The sequence below is a fragment of the Mustela erminea genome, chromosome 9, assembly GCF_009829155.1.
Source record: "Mustela erminea isolate mMusErm1 chromosome 9, mMusErm1.Pri, whole genome shotgun sequence".
Taxonomy (NCBI): domain Eukaryota; kingdom Metazoa; phylum Chordata; class Mammalia; order Carnivora; family Mustelidae; genus Mustela; species Mustela erminea.
The window spans coordinates 85,568,040-85,587,197 of record NC_045622.1 but is presented as its reverse complement, the minus strand read 5'-3'; the positions used below and the strand labels follow the sequence as shown (position 1 = coordinate 85,587,197).

Here is a 19,158-nt window from a genome sequence, read left to right as displayed (position 1 = left end):
AGTCATGACACTCAAACTTCTTGCTGGAAAGAAATATATATATATTTTTATGTCATCATAAAACTACCCAGCTCACCTAGGTCTGCTGTGGAAATGGTGGCTCTGAGGACAGAGGGGAGATTAGAGCCTTCGACCTGGAGTTAAGGCAAAGGGGAGGGTTGGGGACACCTTCTCTCTCCCAGCCAGTGTTAAATTGGCCTTTCTGCTGTGCCCGAGTTAGTGGGAAGTGACACATGGCCGTTAGGGAGGAAAAGGAGGAGTCACATGGGGGTTCCTGGCCTGGTCCAGTCACACCCAGAGGAATGAAGCCTGTGCAAGCGTCCCAACGACAGGTTCTCCCTCTGGGGAAGGAGAAGGAGGTGTGGGTACAAAGGGGCACACATCCATGAGCAGCTGCCCTGAACCCTTGTTTCTCCGGAGCGACTTTTCCTAGCTCCTGTCCTATAGCTCTATGAAGCCAAGGCAGGTCTGCCAGGCTCCGTCCCCAGACCACTCCCTCAAAGCAGAGGCAGGAAGACCTCTGGCCAAATGTTGCTTGGTCATTTCTGAGTCATCTTGGATGACGGCCCATCTCCAAGCCTCTGTTGCCTCACCCGAGGGCTGGGGGAAATAGTGTCCATCTACCCGTGCTCCGAGGCTCAGAGAAGGTGAACGCAGTGCACCACCTGCAAAGCTCAAAGCATTTTATGTACAGATATATTACGCAGTCGTCACCCTCGGAGCCTACATGATAGTGTTCAGGAAACTTTTCCTTCCAGAGATGCAGCTCTGAAGGTCTTTCTCACCTAAGCCCTGGAGACACAGAGACGAATAAGGCAGGTGACTGCCCTCCAGGGCACACGACGAGCAGGTGAGACAAGAGAGGCAAACATCTGATTAGAATCAGTGAGATGAATGTGCCACTCTGGAAGCTCTCAAGAGAAAACAGTATCTACCCAGGGGATATTGGAGGTCAGCGTATGACCTGGGTAGTGATTGGTAAAGGAGGGACATTTTAGGAAGAGGGGAGCCCATGAACAAAAAGTAGGGGGACTGCACATGACCCAGAATATTGGGAACATGATGAATGGTCTGAAGGGTTGGAGAGGGCAGCCCACGATGGGAGCAGCAAGAGGGAGGCAAGGAAGGTAAGCTGATCAAGACTTAGAAGTGGCTAACAGAACTGAAAGGAATCCCATAGAACAATACAAGAGGACATTTTGTAATGGAAACGTTCCATATTAGCACTTTCCAATATGGCAGCCACTGGCCACATGTAACTATTGAACATTTAACATGTAGCTAGTATGACTGAGGAATGAAATTTTTAGTTTTATTTCATTTCAATATACATTTAGACAGCCCTGGATGGCTGGTGGCTACGATACTGGAGAGCTCAGCCATTGAACTTCTGATGGTAACTTTAAGTGTGTGGAGGGACCCCTTAATGCCCTACCTCAGTCAGTTCCGTAAAACAAGAGCTCCCACGCCGGCCTTTGTCGTGGTTGTGCCGTCAATTGTAGGAGCTGGGTTGAGATACAACCTGTTTCCTAGTCTCTAAGCTGTACATCTGCCTAGAAGAAGGCGGGCAGCCTCTTCCACTTCTTCCTAAGGCATCACGTGGGCTGGCAGCCCCGCTTCCGGCTTCCTCTCTGCTCCTGCTTCCTGGGCCAGGTGAGCACACCTGGGGAGTGACTCAGGCCCGGCATGCTGGGTGTTGTCTGTTACTGGTAGCGTTGGTCAAAGTTGGTGGGCTGATTTGGGTTTTTTTGTTGTTGTTTATTTTTAATTTTTTAACTTTTAAAAAAGATTATTTATTTATTTATTTATTTATTTATTTCTGAGAGAGCGAGAGCCAACACAAGTGAGGGGACGGAGAGAGGGAGAAGCAGACTCCCTGCTGAGCCGGGAGTCCCATGTGGGGTTCCATCCCAGGACTCTGGGATCATGATCTGAGCCTAGGGCAGATGCTTAACCCACTGAGCCACCCAGGTGCCCCCCCCGCCCTTTTTTTAAAGATACACAGTGTTGGCCCAGGCAGGGTTTAAAAAATATTTTTGAATTATTAGCCTACATTTAAAACCAGGTGAATTCTCTTAGAAATCCAGAATTGCTATCTTTTCTGGTCCTGTAAATCCACCAGGCAGCAAGGACCTGAAGCAAAGTAGTGCCTGATCTGGCCGCAAAGAGCAACAGAGGGGGTGAGAGAGGTGGAAATCTCAGAAACTTCTCAGCTAAAGCCATCAAACTGGATCCCGAAGTTACAGAAGCTGCTGTTAATACATCCTTTTCATAATTCATAATTGCTTATTTATAAGGACTTGAAATTTTCAGTGTGTAGAGGAATAAACAAAATAAAGATCTTTGAGATTGGGGCGCCTGGGTGGCTCAGTAGGTTAAACCTCTGCCTTTGGCTTGGGTCATGATCTCAGGGTCCTGGGATCAAGCCCCACATCTGGCTCTTCAGGGAGCCTGCTTCCCCCTCTCTCTCCCTCTGCCTACTTGTGATCTCTCTCTGTCAAATAAACAAATAAAATCTTAAAAAAAAAAAAAAAATCTTTGAGATCATTTGGTTGAGCCGATTCGTTTTACAGATGAACGCTGTGGTCCCAAACCATAGCAGCCTGCAAATAAAGGCTTGGAGGTAGGAACCCAGCAGGATTTGATGAACTCCCTCAGTTCCTGCTTTGGGAGGGCTCCAGACCTGTCCACCCCTCCCCCCACGGCCTCAATAGTCTGGGGAGCAAATCCCCAGGAATGTTTTGTGGACTCATACATGCTGAGGGCACAAAGACGTTTTTGCTATCCAACACGTAATAGGCTTTCAAGGAATGGGTTCGATGAATGGATGTGTGAGAGAGTCTGTGAATGACTTTAACATTAGACCCGGTTTCCTTCTACATACTATTATCTTCAGTATATAATCTACTTCAATTCCTATTAATGAATCTTGACAAAATACTAATATCTGTTTTAGTTAGAATCTGTTCTCTTAAAAACAGATACAAGGCAAGGTTGCTTTGATTCAGAGATGTGGATTAGAGCGTCAGGCTTCTATTTTTTTCTGGATATATTTTGTAGTCTCGTAAAGTACTAATATTTTTATTGCCTCCAAATAAAAACTAAGCAAAGTTTAACTGTTATTCCATGGAAAACCAAGAAAAAAAAAAAGATTGGGTAGTGTTGTCTGAAACCAAGGCAACCAAAACTGGCCCTTTCCATGTGAAGCCATCAGGGCCATCTTTGCTTACAACCAAACAGCTGGCCCCAGGACCTTGTGTCTTGCTGGTCTGCAGATGTTTCAAGGAAAAGCCTTTGATGCAATTTTCATTCCCTTTTACTACAGTTCTCTTGTCCTAGGACTCCACTGGGGGAGCCATAATTGTCCTCAGAAACACCTCCACCCTCCCTCTGTCCACTGTTAGTTAGTCCTTGTCCTTGAATGAGATGAATGTCACTCAACTTTGCCTCTCCTTGGGACAGGGAGCTTGGTCCTGCAATTAATTCAGTCCCGGGTGGGAGAGGGTGCTCCATGGGTCCACCAGACTGGTTCAGACTTGTCTGCCCCCCGTTTCAGTTACCCTGTCTGATACGTAAAGATGATAAACACATCAGAAAGAGAATGAGACAAGAGCTTGGCTCTTCGCTGCTGTCTGGTGGAGCTTCTCGGTTAGTTAGCTTTAGGCTCCACTTAACAGGAAGACATCCCTGGTCTTGATCCCCATCCTAAAACCAGCTCTGACACTTTGATAGCCTTTGCCAATTACAAGGTTTGTGTTTTTTTGTTTGTTTTGTTGTTTGTTTTTGGTTTTATTTTGTTTTGTTTTTTTCTCCATGAACATCAACAGGCTGGAGAGAAATCTCCACCGTGAAAACCTGCCTTTTAATATTTTAAAAATAAGTCTCCGGTGCACTTTAGGGCAGAGGGACAATAAATTACAACTCACTATGTGCCAGCAGTTACACCAGTTGTATATCTTACTAAATCCTTACAAGGGCCTGAAGAGGATCTTAATCGCCCCCATTTAGAGATGAACAGTAGAGGCGAAGAGAGGAAATGGATTGCCCAAGTAAGGGGCAGAGCCAGAATGCAAATCCAGGTTTTTCTAACTGCAATGCTTGTGTCCTTAGTGTTGCTCTTCCAGAGAGATCATTTTTCTTTTTTTCTCATTTATTTATTTAAAAGATTTTATTTATTTATTTGAGAAAGAGAGAGAGCATGAGTAGGAGGGTGGGTGGGGGTGGGGAGGGGCAGAGGGAGAGGGAGAAGCAGACTCCCTGTTGAGCAGGGAGCCCAACTCAGGGGCTCTATCCCAGGACCTTGGGATCATGACCTGAGTCAAAAGCAAATGCTTAACCCATTGAGCCACCTACGTGCCCCTGTTTTTTTCTTTAAAACACCCAAACCATGCAACATAGTTGGCCTCTGCGTTACCACTGGGATCTCACAAAGCACCCTATTCCCACCGTAGTCAGATGCTCTGAATAATGCACATACCGTTAACTGGAAAAGGAAAACCTACCATCTGAACCATGCTGGGAGAGAGAAAACCCTCAGAACCCCAAAGCAATTGTCAGCCCGTGATAAATGCCATCAGATCGCCCAGCCCAAGGCTCAGCCTCAAACCTTATGCAGGGTGTCACTCTGAAGATAGCCCAAAAGGTCTCATAGCTTCCTGGTTGTTAAAACAGCAACTACAGTAGCAGGAATTGAGACCTACAGATCAGTGGGGTAGAAATGAGGAAGGAAATGGCATGCTGAATGACGCTTTCCTCCCCAGCTTGCCCTATTCTTTCTAGATCGAGCCCAGAACTTGCCTAGTTCCAGTGGGATGATTTGATCAAATGCCGCACGTTTTCTATGCATTTCAAGGCTGTTCAAATTTCCATGTATTTTTAAGTCTGGGGGGAGGTGGAATTCCAGGACATTGTGCGTCTAACTCTGCTAGGCTGACTGGACACAGATAACCCCTCAGGAAGGCTTTCCTGAGGATTTGCTCCCTGGAGGGCACAGCAGGGGTGATTCCTTGTCGCCTCCTTTTCCAAGCACACAGGGTGCTCCTTAGTTGCGGGGGAGGTAGTGTAGAGGAGATCTCCATCCCCAACCCTCCACCCCCGAGGGCCCTCGTGGTTTCAGGCTTCTGCACTGGGGCAAGAGGGAAGGTCTCGTTTGCTGTGGTCCCATCTGCCATCACTGCATCCTCGTACTCTCTGCCCCTAACCACTCTCCTGGGAACCACCCTCACTTTCCATGTGCCTGGATTACAGCTTTCCTCTCTCTACCACCCCTCAGAGGCCGAAGCAGCGGCCAGAAGGGCGGTGCATTTCCTTTCCTTGTTGAACTACTGACTGCGGCTAAGCCATCCCAGGTCTTACTCATTAGAGGGCACAAGAGAAAGAGAAAGCAGGAGTGAGTGGGGCTGCAAAGACTGTTGTTGCATGGTTTCCCTTGAGCCCCAGAAATAGAAAACCAGACTTCCGACTCACAGAGCTGCCGCGCAAACCACCAGACCACACTGCCAGATAAGAAAAATGCTAGATTGTGTCGTAACTCCAGCTCTAGTTTCTGAAAATGGCCCTGAACATCAGTCAGCTTCGCCATGATCCTAAGATTCAGAGAAAGTGGAAAAGGGTGGACAAAAGGATCAGGCAGTCCTCGACTCTGGTATCAATTTATTTTCAATAAAGCAAAGCAAACATTATGATGTATTGGTCATGAGTTAACTTTCTGAATTGCAGGTAGAAGGAAATGAACTGGATATCAACAAGCATGGAGACAGGGAATCCACTAGCGAGAAAACGTCTCCTTGGCCTCTGCAGTTCGTTCACGTTCCTGTATTGAGTACCGACTGTATACCAAGCCCTGAGCTTGGTGCTGAGGATTCAAAGAGGCTGAGACATGGCAGAAGGAGGCTGGACTATATTCAGATTTGCCCAGATTCCAACTTTTGTGCTCAGCACTACCTCCACCATGGAAATAATTTTGCTTCATTCTCCCAGAGCAGCCCCGGCAGGCATCTGTGTTGTCAGCCGTTGCAGGAAGAGTGATGGCCACGGTGTTGACAAGCTCCTAATTGGAAGGTAGGAGGTGCCGCCAGAGATCAGCTATAAAAGATATCTCTGGGCCAGGGTGGGCTGCTAATGCTGGGAGAGACATGGGGTGAGGCCTGGTGAGCTGTCACCCTGGGATGGGGCCTGGCCCCTCAGACAGATGGTGCTGGTGGTGGGAGGCAGCTGACAGACAAGGCCCAGGCCAGGAAGCAGCCATTTCGGGAACCTCAACAGTCACATGCACACCAGGCCTTCAAGAGCCAGTGAGCGCGAGGGGAGGGAGCACGGAGAAAGGAGAGCCTGGAGTGGCCCCAGAGCCCGGGATCCAAGAGACAGGGCAGCGGAGAAGCTGATAAGAGCCTGAATGGAAAGGCAAGGGAAGGGAGCCACAGGAGTCTGCTTTATCCAGTGCTCTCTACGGCTTATGAGCGACTTTATGCCCGTAATTGTTCAGGGCCCCGAGGGGTTCGAAAGAAGAACCAGCTTAGAATTTAATATCTAATTAGGAGGTGATCAAATCCAGGCCTGAAATTCTCACCGGGTGAACCCACACGGCACTCGTTACGCAATAGCGACAATTGTGCAAGCCCTTTCCTTGCATTATCTCGTGTAACCCATCCGGCAACCCGACATAGCAGGTACAGAGGTCCCTGGTTTAGAAATGAGGGTCAGAAAGACTGCATACCCCATACCCAGGTTGGCTGGCTCGTAGGTGGCAGATCCAGGATTCAAACCCAGGTCTGTGTGAGCCTACAGCGTCCCGTTACTGAAGTAATAAATACGGTGCTGCCCTGAGCAAGAGGGAAAAGTAAGTATTGGCTGATGGTGCAGGGGAGAGAGAGAGAGTGATGAATGACCAAGGTTAAAGACGGCATCTTGGGGCGCCTGGGTGGCTCAGTGGGTTAAGCCTCTGCCTACGGCTCAGGTCATGATCTCAGGGACCTGGGATTGAGCCCCGCATCGGGCTCTGCTCAGCAGGGAGCTTGCTTCACTCTCTCTCTGCCTGCCTCTGCCTACTTGTGATCTGTCTCTGTCAAATAAATAAATAAAATCTTAAAAAACAAAACAAAACAAAAAGATGGCTTCTTGCATTTGGAGGGTCTGCTGGAGCCGGTTCCAGATCCAGATCCAGAGCATTCTCTTACTTTCTGAGCCAGAGGCTGGGGGTCCGAGTTGGGATGCGGGCCTGTGGGGCTTGCTGTTGGGCACAGCGCAGAAGACCACCTCCCGAAGACCTAGGGATTCTGCACAGAACATGTCTGGTCTGAGAACTCACTGCAAGAGTGAAGGTTCCACCCTATCGGAGAGACGATCAGGCCACCACCAGACCCAGGGCTCCAAACCGGGGGTTTGCAACAGGCCTAGCTCACAACTGGTCTTGAGCAGAAGTAAGAAGGAAACACCCCCACCCCAACCCCAGCCCCAGGCCATGGAGCAGGCTCTGCTGTGCACAAGGGCCTGCGGGTGTCCTGGCAGACAGATGAGGTGGCACGGGGAGCGGGCACTGAGGTGCCAGGGCCTCCTGGGGAGGAACAGGTGCAAAGCAGGGCCATTAGCTGAGAGGGCGTGGGAGAGGCAGGCCACTGCCATCCGATCCAGGAAGCCCCCAGGACTGCATCATCTGCTGGTGAGTAGGCTGGACCAACGCTCTGATGAATGTATGGCAAGGGAACTTCTCCTTCCTCAGAGGGCCAGAAGGGGTCATTATATTTGTCTTTTAAACTTTTTTTAAGCGATTTTATTTATTTATTTGACAGAGAGAGAGAAAGAGATCACAAGTAGGCAGAGAGGCAGGCAGAGAGAGAGGAGGAAGCAGGCTCCCGGCCAAGCAGAGGACACGATGCAGGACTCGATCCCACGACCCTGAGACCATGACCTGAGCCAAAGGCAGAGGCTTAACCCACGGGGGCACCCAGGTGCCCTTCATTTGTCTTTTAAAAGAAAACTATTCTGGGGGCGCCCAGCATCTGCCTTCAGCTCGGGTATCAGGTATCAGCTCAGGTATCAGGATCTCAGGGTCCTGAGATCGAGCCCTGCATGGGGCTCCTGGCTTGCCAGGAAGCCTTCTTCTCCTTCTCCTGTTCGTTCTGTTTGTGTTCCCTCTCTTGCTGTCTCTCTCTCTCTGTCAAATGAATAAATAAATGACAATCTTTTAAAAATAAATAAATAAAAGAAAACTATTCTGAAAGGGGCATGAGCCCTTAAGCTCCGCGGCCCCCTCCCCGGGTGTTCTGGGCAGTCGGGCTTCTGTCTGAGGGAGGAAGAGCTTCTGTTCACAGGCAGAGAAGTGGAGACCCCCTTCACCTGCCCCCGGGACTCAAACACTCACTGGGTGAGCAGGGTGCTTGTTAATGTCTTCGGGAACTACTACCATCTAATTTGTTCCTCTGCACCAGCCACAAAAGGAGACCACTCAGCTATTGTGATCCAAAAGAGAGGCTGGGGCTGGTGTTTACCATGATCTCCCCAGCAACTCTGTGCGTGTGTGCCTGCGTGTATGTGTGTGTGTGTGTGTGTGTGTGTGTGTGTGTGTACACGACTTACGCAATGAAGCGGGGCTGGGGCACTGCCCTCACTAGCTTCTTCAAACACATTTGAATTCTGTAACAGAGTGCCTCAGAGAGGCCTCAGCCTCCAAGAAGGTTATAATTTGAAGGGTATCTTTTAAAAACCCAGGGTGCGTGGGGACAGGGGTCACACATTCCTACCACCCTGGAGACCAGTGAAGGGAGGCACATGCATGAGAGCTTCTGCTCTGGGCCAGTCACGGGGCTAGGGTTCCACGCGTCTTTTCTTGCAAACCTCCCTTTGAAGTGGGTGCTGGGCTTTCATTGTTCCAGACTCCCGCCCCAATGTTTCTGGTTAGAGAAAACCCTTATTCCCTTAGATCCCCCCCTGAAAAACCCGATCTCCTGGAAGGCGTTTTCTGACCTTATCAGTAAAGTTAGTGATGCTGTCCTTTGCACTCCCAGAAAACCATAGACTTTTTAGGGAGACGGCAGGCTCAGTGTCCTCATCGGTAACGGGCAATCGCGGGGTCATCCTGAGGAGTAAATGAAATAAATCGTGTAAGTGCTTGGATAGTAGCTGGTGCTCAGGCTTTGTTAGTCACTGTCATTATTCTTCATAACAGTACTGGTAATATCACTTCATGACTTGCCATGAGCTGTCAGCCCCTTGAGGGTAGGGCTAGTGCGCGCTCTGTTCATTGTCCTGCACCCAGAGCCTAGGGATGTTTGGCACATGGTGCGCACTCGTTTCCTAGCTGGCGAATGAATCAGTAAGAAGGAGGTCTTCGCCTCCTCCTTGCTCCTGTGAGCTCCTGAGGATGGGCCCTTATCTGACCCGTTTCTGTATTTCTAATGTCACCACTTCATCTGTCACGACCCGAGAGCTCAGCGACTGTGGAACACATGAACATGGTGGTGAGATGCTGCCGCTCAGCCGGGGCCTGGCCCGGAGTCTGGCTGTGCGCCCAGCTCCGCACTCTGGTCGGCTGGTGGTTAGCTCCCGCTCCATGAATTCAGTAAATCTTCCCTTGACACTCCACCCCTGGATGGTGAGCTCACGATGGGGATTGTGTCTTGTTGATTTTTAAGTCCTTAGTGTCTAACACAGCACCTGGCATACAGGAAATGATCGAATGGCCACCCATGGACACTTAGGTCCAACGAGACTCAAAGGAAAACCTGAGTCCAGAAGGAATTTGTCATCCCCCCCCATCACCTTCCAAACCTGTTCTTCCCCTAGAAGTGCCCCATGTCTGTTGATTAAAGACTTGGTTTCTGGAATGCCTGGGTGGCTCAGTTGGTTGAGCGACTGCCTTCAGCTCAGGTCATGATCCTGGAGTCCCAGGATCTAGTCCCGCACTGGGCTCCCTGCTTGGCGGGGTGTCTGCTTCTCCCTCTGACCCTTCTCCCTCTCGTATATTCTCTCTCATTCTCTCTCTTTCAGATAAATAAATAAAACCTTTTAAAAAAAAAACAAAAAAAAACTTGGTTTCTTGGGGCACCTGGCTGGCTCAATTCATAGAGCATGTGACTCTCGATCTCAGGGTGGTAAGTTCAAGCCTCTACTTTGGGTGTAGAGATTACTTAAAAAATAAAATCTTAAAAAAAACAACAACGACAACAAGAAAAGTCATGATTTCTTTGTTACCAAGGTCTAAAACTCCTCGGGGGTGCTGTATCCTAATGGAGAAGAACCGTCTTTATGGTCAGACTTTTCTGGGCTTGAATCCTAGCTTTGTCTGCTACTGGCTGCCCCCTGGACAAATTGTTTACCCCTTCTGTTCCTCAGTTTCTGCTTCCATCAAATCAGGATTATAATACTATCCATCCATTCAGTAAACATTTATTGGGTATCTGTATGTGGTCGGAAATATCCTAGGCTCTAGAAATACATAGATGTGAACCCAACAAACATTGCTCGTGTCTGGATGGCAAACTCTAACCTAGAGAGGGAGGGAGAGAGAGGCTAGGCTAATAAGGCAGTAAACAAACGTATGTCCAATGTATGTCCAGTGGTGATATGCGGTGTGAAGGGAAAGGCGGTGGAGTGGTCAGGCCAGGCAGTGTCTTACTTGGGTGGTAAAGATTTCTAATAAGGAGACCCAACACCTGGGGAAGAATGTTCCAGGGAGAGGGAAGGAGCAAAGGCCCCAGAACTAGAGGTTGAAGAGTGACAAAGAGAGCCTGTGTGGCTGAAGCAGAGAGGTGAGGGGTGGGGGAGAGAGGACATGCAAATGAGTGGGACCAGGCATGGAGGGCCTCACGGGGCTCTGGCTCTTGCTCTGGGCAAGCAGGAGAGTTTTGAAAGGCTCCAGGCACAGGAGGGAGGTGACGTGACATGGGTCATAAAAGGATCCCTCTAGCAGCTGCATGGAGAATGCCTTGTGTGGATGGGGCAGGAGCAAGAGGCTAGTCACATGTACCTCACCCACTTACTGGAAAATAAATAATATATTATATATTTGCCCCTGGTCGGGTGTGGCAGGGAGTAAGTGCTCCATCCGTGGGGCTGTTCTAGATGATTCTGGAGCTGCCCAGGCTGCTCCTCCCTGGTCTCCTGCAGACAAGCCTTGCCCAGTCATGCAGTGTCCCTCCTGCCCTTGCCCACCTGCTCATTCCCTCTGCTCCATACCTCCTTTCTTCAACCCTTCTCTGATGTTGAATGTCCTCAAGGAGCGGCCCCAAATCCCGCCCTCTCATCCCAATCCAACCCAATGAGAGCCAGTCACATCCTCCACCCCGTCTCGAAAGCCCTCAAAGGATCAATAAATAGCTCATTAAAGGCACATTCTCAGAGGCTGACATTCAGGGTCTCCCCAATGCGGTGCTGCACTTACCATTCCCACTCCTTCTCTACTTCTCTCCCAGAAGTATTGAATCCTTGTGCAGAGAGAATTGGGCGTGGAAGAATGTCACTCCCAGCAGAGTGACTGGGGAGCCCTAACTGAACTCCCAGTGGCAAGCCGATGATCATAGGCCCTTACCCCAGGTTCCCTGGGCCAGCCAGGAGGCCCCAGCCGTGGGAGACACGCCTGCCTATGACTGGCTCACCCTTCCCACCACGGTCCCGTGGACTCCACAACCTTGTGTCTTCTCTTAGAGTTGCAAAAATGGCCCAGGTTTCCCAAATCAGTTTCCTTATACTGCTTTTCTCTCCCTCGAGACCTGCCTCTAGGGACCCGTCACCTCCAACAAAATGCCCTCATCTGCCTTTACTAGTTCTGATGGGAGACCCGGGCTCCAGGTCATGATTCCCACGTTCAGCTTCCTGCCGTGCACGGTTCCTGGACTACCCCCCTTACTCTATCCTTTTCCTGCCGGAGCCTAGTCCACGGAGGGTTGGTGCCTGGAGCCAAGGCAGAGAATCGCCCGGGACCTATCAGCCATAGACAGAATGGCAAAATCCCCAATGCTACTTTTCTGTCAGCCCAGAGAGCAGGCATCACCATCCCCTCAAACATCCTCCATGATGGGACTTGAGATAGCTTTAAAGACTGGTTAATTTCAGGCCCTTTTCACAGGGACGTACTGGCAGCACCTGGACTAACACATGTCACCATGTGGCTCTCGGAGAAAGGCAAAATGCCAAAGCATTATTCTGCATTCTTTTTTTTTTTTTTTTTAAATTTCATTTATTTATTTGACAGACAGAGATCACAAGCAGGCAGAGAGGCGGGCAGAGAGAGACAAGGGGAAGCAGGCTCCCCGATGAGCATAGAGCCTGATGCGGGGCTTGATCTCAGGACCCTGGGATCATGACCAGAGCTGAAGGCAGAGGCTTTAACCCACTGAGCCACCCAGGCGCCCCATTCTGCATTATTCTAAAATAGCATACCTGAGGTTATCTAATCCCATGACAGGACGCTGAAGCGAGGCCAGCCACCCAGAGCTGGGGGGTATGGATGGATGCCCTGCAGCCTTATAAAGGGGAGCTCTGGGGCACCTGGGTGGCTCAGTTGATAAAGTCGGGTCATGATCCCAGGGTCCTGGGATCGAGTCCCACATGGGGCTCTCTGCTCAGCAGGGAGCCTGCTTCTCCCCCTTCCTCTGCTCCTCTCCCTGTTTGTGCTTGCTCTTCCCCCATCCCCCTCTCTGTGTCACACAAATAAATAAAATCTTTAAAAAAAAAAAAATGCAGCCCTGAATGCGGAGTCTAAACACTGGAAAATGTTCTTGTCGAACCTTTAGGTTATCACTAGCCGGCTGTGCCTGATCGGGCTACTGGCCTCGGTCTGGGGTGCCCCGTGCCAGGACACCTGGGCAGTATGGCACCCACGGTCTAATCGCTATCTGTGTGGAGCGCCTAACTCTTCTCCCGCAGCACCACAGGCCAGGCACGCTTCGTTACCCCAAGCAGCCACCAGGAGAGACAAGACGGAGGGTGGTTCCGCACTCTCAGCGCTCCCCGGCCCAGGATGTCTTTGCCCCAGCTCTCGTGGCCAGCTGGCTGCCTAGCGCGTAGGTCAGTGTCCCCTATGCTCTCCTGCATTGTGCATCTTCGTGACAGCCTTCCCAGTACCAACACATGCCTCCATGACCTGGACGTGGCTCCAGAGTTCTTCTGGCCCAGGGATTCCGATAATGACCATGGCCCAGCCCACCAATGGTTCTAAGAGGATAAGGACCCCATCACCCACATCATCTTCCAACACCTCCTGCCGGAGCATAGGAATTTTCCCCACGAGGATCCCTCACTCACCAGTAAAGAGGTGAACACCAGACAGACCCCCAAAGTTATAACTCTGTCTTCCCCCACCCTTCCCACAGGGCACAATGAACCCCACTTCCACTATGACTAAGACTTGCCCTCCCAGACCTCCTCAAGCAGGCCTACTGCTTATGGCTAGCCCCAGGTTAATCTGTATGTATACATGGTCAAGGCCACATCCCAATGGCTAGACCTCCTGCAATGTCAGGTATGCTCTGACCCCAGGAGCAAGCCACCCTCTTATTTGCACCATGCTGAGTGACCTCAAGCCCATGAAAAAGGCCCACAAAACCACCAGTGGGAATGCTACTGGTCGAGACTCCTAGGTCTTACCGTGTGCTATCCTGGACCAGAATGGACAGGACATTGACGGATGGTATCAATTCTGGTCCCTGACCCATGAGTCCAGATCATGCAAGTATCCAAAGGCATAAGGATGTGTTTGTGTCTTCCTACGGCTGCACGGCATGTCAAGACCCGTGGCCCTGTGCTGGTCCACATACTAAAGAAACGTGAGTGATGGGGCACCTGGGTGGCTCAGTGGGTTAAGCCGCTGCCTTCGGCTCGGGTCATGATCTCAGGGTCCTGGGATTGAGTACAGCATCGGGCTCGCCCCTCAGCAGGGAGCCTGCTTCCTTCTCTCTCTCTGCCTGCCTCTCTGCCTACTTGTGATCTTTCTCTGTCAAATAAATAAATAAAATCTTTAAAAAAAAAAAAAAGAAAGAAAGAAACGTGAGTGATTAGAAACCCCAAAGGGAAGCTGGTCCGCCTGTGCCTCTCCTCTAGATAATCCCCTCCTGGTGGCCAAACTCCCTCGCACACTCTGCTAACTCTGACCCCCTCCTCGACATTTACCCGCCACCCCGTGATGGCTGGTCCCAGTCCCTAATTGAAGGTGATGAGCCATTTTCCTACACACCACCCTGCAGATAAGAGTGACATCTGGAGCTCGAGGATTGGGACTAAGGGCTCACAACTCGATTACACCCCGAAAATAGCAGAGGCAGCAGAGGAAATGTCCAAGGTTCTACAGGCCCATATGACAAACAGAGGCGGCCCTTGAGGGTTTTGCTGAAGGGCAAAAATCCCTAAGAGCCCGCCCGGCACATAACGCACCAGCTCCAGGGGGCTGGCTGCCCAGGAGCACGTATGTGCTCTCAGGGGAACTTCCTGCTCTATACAGATAAATAAAGTCATCCAAATCGCCCCACAAATGCAACACCAAACCCAAACCAAATTTTGCATGAAGTACTCTGAACTTCCCAGGAACTGGATGTCCCCTGCAGGCTGATGTGACCTTGTCCCAAGGGGCCCTTCTTCCAGCATGGGGAAGTGACATGCTGAGTAGGCTATGTCAAATGGGTACAGCCCACAGACAAGCAGATTAACAAAAGCCAGCCTGAAATTAATCTGCCTCCCTCCACCGCCTCCTGTATTTTTCAACAGGTGGGCTCCTGACCTATGTCTGTGTCCCCAGGATCAGGCTCTCTACTCCCACAAGTGTCAAGGAGTCCTCTTATCACTGGGCCCCTCACCCAGAGACTCCCCCAGTTTTGCCAATGCCAGAGACGGTAACAAACCTTTGAGTTGCTTGCGATCATGGCTCAGGTGTGGGGCATTCGGCCAACAGGTTGCCATTTTGGACCATAACTATATCAAAAGAAAACCTGAACCTGTCATTATTCCATCGCTACACAGGAAACACAGCACCAACCCTGACCCCATCCCAAGACCCTTACTGGGGCTGTTGCTGCTGGGCACACCTGCTCTGCTTGCAGGCTTGGTGAGGGGAACTACCTTTGGAATCCCTAGCTGTTAATCCCTAATCAGTCCTTACAGCTCTCTGACCTGGAACAAGTTTCTTAGCCCTTCCGTGACTCAGTTTCCTCATCCATAAAGTTGTGGTCATGCTACTTAATTCATTAGGGTGTTGCAAAGAAAAAGCAATTACCCAGTCTAGGTAAAGCTCAGAGTGTAAGTCTGACACAAAGGAAATTTCCAGATATTCACTCAAGGGGCAAATAAATTTCTCCTTCCTGCAGAAAGCTTTCCATTCCTGTCCCCACTCTAATTTCTCTTTAATCCAATCAGATTGCATTTCTGGTCAGCCCCTCCCTATTAACCATGCACTAATTCTCCATCACATTGACTTCTCAGGGAAAAGGTAAAGATCTGGTGGGTGGGGGGGGAGGTGAGACTACGCTGTACCTGGCTCTCCCATTGATCTGCTGTGTCATCTAGCACTTAATTATCTTGGGACTGACTTTCTCTGGATGGCCCATGCGCCAACATTTCCACATCCCACAGCCTTGGGAGACACTGGTGCGTAGTAATGATTCTCTTCCCCTAGAACCTGGCTCTAGACTCAGTATCCTTCTTAATATAACTTACTATTTATTATCATGTTATGTTAGTGGGCATATCTATGATGTCAGCTAATCTATCAGTAAATATGTATTAAATACTAACAAGGTACTACCCTCTATTTAGCAATCCGGAGACAAAACTTTGAGTACCTTGTCCCTCCACTCAGGGGAAAGAAAGACAATAAGCAAATACACAAATAAGAAAATATCAGGGGGCCCCTGGGTGGCTCAGTGGGTTAAGCCTCTGCCTTCGGCTCAGGTCATGATCTCAGGATCATCTCGGGATCGAGCCCTGCACCCGGCTCTCTGCTCAGCAGGGAGCCTGCTTCCCCACCCCCTCCTTTCTCTGCCTGCCTCTCTGCCTACTTGTGATCTCTCTCTCTGTCAAATAAATGAATAAAATCTAAAAAAAAAAAAGAAAGAAAGAAAGAAAAAATATCAGGTAATGATAAGTACCATGATGAAAATAAAATAGTGGTGTGTTGGTATGTGGGGAAAAGTCTACTTTAGATTGGTGTCCAGAGAGGGACTCTCTAAGGCCCTTGAAGACTTTGATCTGGTCAACTTGGTGTGGGCCTGTGGACATGGGTAGTTAATAAGCAAATGTCAGAAATTTGGGAAACACTAACATGGTGGGTAAGAGTGAGAGTATGGAGTCCAAAGACCTACGTTCCAATCCCATTTCCCGCCCTTCTGTAGTTGTGTGACCCTGAGCTAGGTATTGAACTTCTCTGACCTTCAGTTTCCTTACCTATAAAATGAGATACTACTACCACTGATCTCAGAAGGTTGTTCTTAGGATTAAATAAGATAAAAACATATCAAATGCCTGGCACATAATACATGCTCAATAAAAGGTAGTTATCATTGGCAGCAGCAGGCCCATCTATCCATAACTGTAATCTTCTGTCTGAATTACTCAAAAGACAAATCCCACAAAAGCTACTATGTAATTAATACAGCCTCTGAGTAGATTTCCACCTAATGGAACACTTCCTCTTGAAAAATGAATTCTCTAAAGACCTTCTTCTGAGCAATAATGCCAGGGTTCAATGACTAAGTGTCCTAGGGCCCTCTCGTTTCAGCAGGATTAAGACTTGGAAGGGCTTTGGCCTCCTTTCCTCCCCTATCAGCTGGGAGCCTGGCTACTTGCCCTTTCTAATTTAGACACGGGGGGAGGATTTCTGTGACCCAAAGTGATGTGAGGTTTGCAAAGTATGAGACCCAGGCAGAACCCTCGTCATGTCCCACCGGCGGGAGCACCCAACTTGAAAAGCCGCACAGTTCCTGAGACACAAGCCGCCCCACCCCCCACCCCGCACGTTGGGAGAAGCTGGCCACTCCTTCCCATTTATAGGCTGAGCTGGTTTATAACGGAGAAAAACAAGTTCGGCAGGAAGCAGCCTTTTCAACCAGTGAAGAAACCGTTAGAATCCATCCCTTTGCCCTTATGCCCACCCAGTCACACTATCAAGGACACACAGCTATCAGAGGGCCCTGGGGACATTTGTCCCTACTTTATCAAGGACCCGTGCAAACCTTTCTCTAACGGATGATAAAGACTTCTCCTCCCCACCCTGACTCCCTCCCTCCATTCTGCTTCTAGCTCCCTTCCAGAGGGTTCCTGTCATTTTCTTTCAGGAACAACAGTTCTGAGAAGGAGATATTTTTCAACCAGGATTGATGTAACTGGCGGAGAGGCAGGCAAGGTGAGTTTCATTCATTCACTTGTTCATGCGTTCATTCTTAAGTGAATTCTTAAAACTATTTAAGGTCTTGAGTGTTTCAAAGAAAACTGACTTGGTTTTCACATTTTCTAATTCTAAGGAGGGATCACCTTATGAAGGACACTGACCCTTCTTAGAGTACATGTTTACTGGGTGCTTACTACATGCGGGATACTAAGTGAGGCTCTTGGATTCAATTCTGAGCAGAAGGCACTTGGCGTCTTTGTGGGGAGCCGGACTGTACCTTAACGATCAATTCCCAAATGTGGAATTACAAATTGCAATCCAGACTGCGAGTGAAATCAGACAGGGGATGGGAGGGGTCCTCATCTAGTCACGGCGGGTGGGGGCAGGGGGTTCCTGGAAGAAGTAATGTTTGAGCTGAGAGTGTGTATAATAATTCTCTAGATTTTGCTATTGCCCTCCGCGTGGGTGTTTTCAGGGTTAAAAAGAAGCCTCCAGGCCTGAAAAACTTGCTGCTCTCCCATGCCATTCCTGTTTCCAAAACCAAGTCACGATGGCTTGGCCCTTGTGAAGGTTAGGATGGAAATGACTTTTTGGAAGAATAGAGAACCAGGACCTCCTTCAAGATTCAGTTCCCTTTGCAAAAGTTGCCAGATAAAAGATATTTCCAGATGGAGGGCCACGTAGGAAATACAGATGGAATATTTTTTAATAGCTCTTCCTTTGCAAGATATGACCCAAGGCGGCCTTCTGCAGCATGATGGGAAGTATTGTAGCCCGAAAGCTTGAGACGAGCTGAGTTGGCCTCCAAGCAGCCCCCGGGGCCTTTGGAAAGGGCCTGAAGGAACATTAAAGATGCTTTGCTTACACAAGACACCACCCCACTCTCCTGCCAACGCCCCCCACCAAAGTGGAGCCCATGCCTGTTGTATTCTAACCGATGGATTCTCAGAGGAGAGGGCAGATAGATATCTATACGAGCATTGAGTTCCTTTAAAGATGTGGTTTTACCAAAACAACAAACTGCATCCTTTTCCCCGTTTCCTTGGAGCCAAGTGGGCTCCTGCAAAGAAAGTCACTGGGAAGGCAGGGACCAGCACCACTGACAGAGACCTAAGTGGGCAGGGAGGGCCACCGGGGCACCTGAAGTCTGTCTTAGGATACACGAGACTGGCTTCACCATAACATTGGGGTTAAATGGACCCACAGATAAGGCCAAGAAGGTTGTGAGCTTCGGGAAATAATAGGTAAAATCCCGCATGTTAGCCCAGATGGGCGCCCAAAATGGCCTTGAACTCTGACCAGTGTTTTTGGTGATAAAATCGACATACCATAAAATTTAGCATTTTAACCATTCTCAAGGGCATAGTTCGGTGGCAGGAAGCACGTTCCCATGGTGCAACCATCTCCAGCAGTCATCTTTGGGGCTTTTTTTAAATCTTCCCAAAGCAAAGCACTGTATCTATTGAAAAATCTTTCTTCCTCCCCCCAGCCCCTGGCAACCACCCTTCTACCTTCCGTCTCTATGAATCCGATGACTCTAGGTGCCACATGTGAGTGGGATCCTACGGTCTTTGTCTTTTTGTGGCTGGTTTCTTGTACTTAGCAGAACGTCTTCAAGGTTCACGGAGGTTGTAGTCTGTGTCCGGATTTTTTCTTTTTTGAGGTGGACTAATATTTCCTTGGGCACCCATGCCCTTTATTTAAAATCCACTCATCTGTGGATGGACACTTGGGTTGCTTCCATCCTTTGGCTCTTGGGAATAACGCCACTATGAACGCAGACATACAAATATCTGTATGACTTCCTCATTTCAATTTCGGGGGGAGTATATACCCAAAAGTGGAATTGC

At 49.4% G+C, this 19,158-nt stretch overlaps 1 long non-coding RNA gene across 1 annotated transcript in view; it reads right to left on the bottom strand.

Moving 5' to 3' along the window:
* LOC116598797 overlaps positions 1–19,158 on the bottom strand; it is a 31,353-nt gene extending 12,195 nt beyond the window's left edge. Inside the window, exons 1-2 of the long non-coding RNA XR_004289161.1 lie at positions 18,820–19,158; positions 8,962–9,073 (exon numbers count right to left, since the gene is read on the bottom strand). This is a non-coding gene — a long non-coding RNA (uncharacterized LOC116598797). The remainder of the gene's footprint in view (positions 1–8,961; positions 9,074–18,819) is intronic.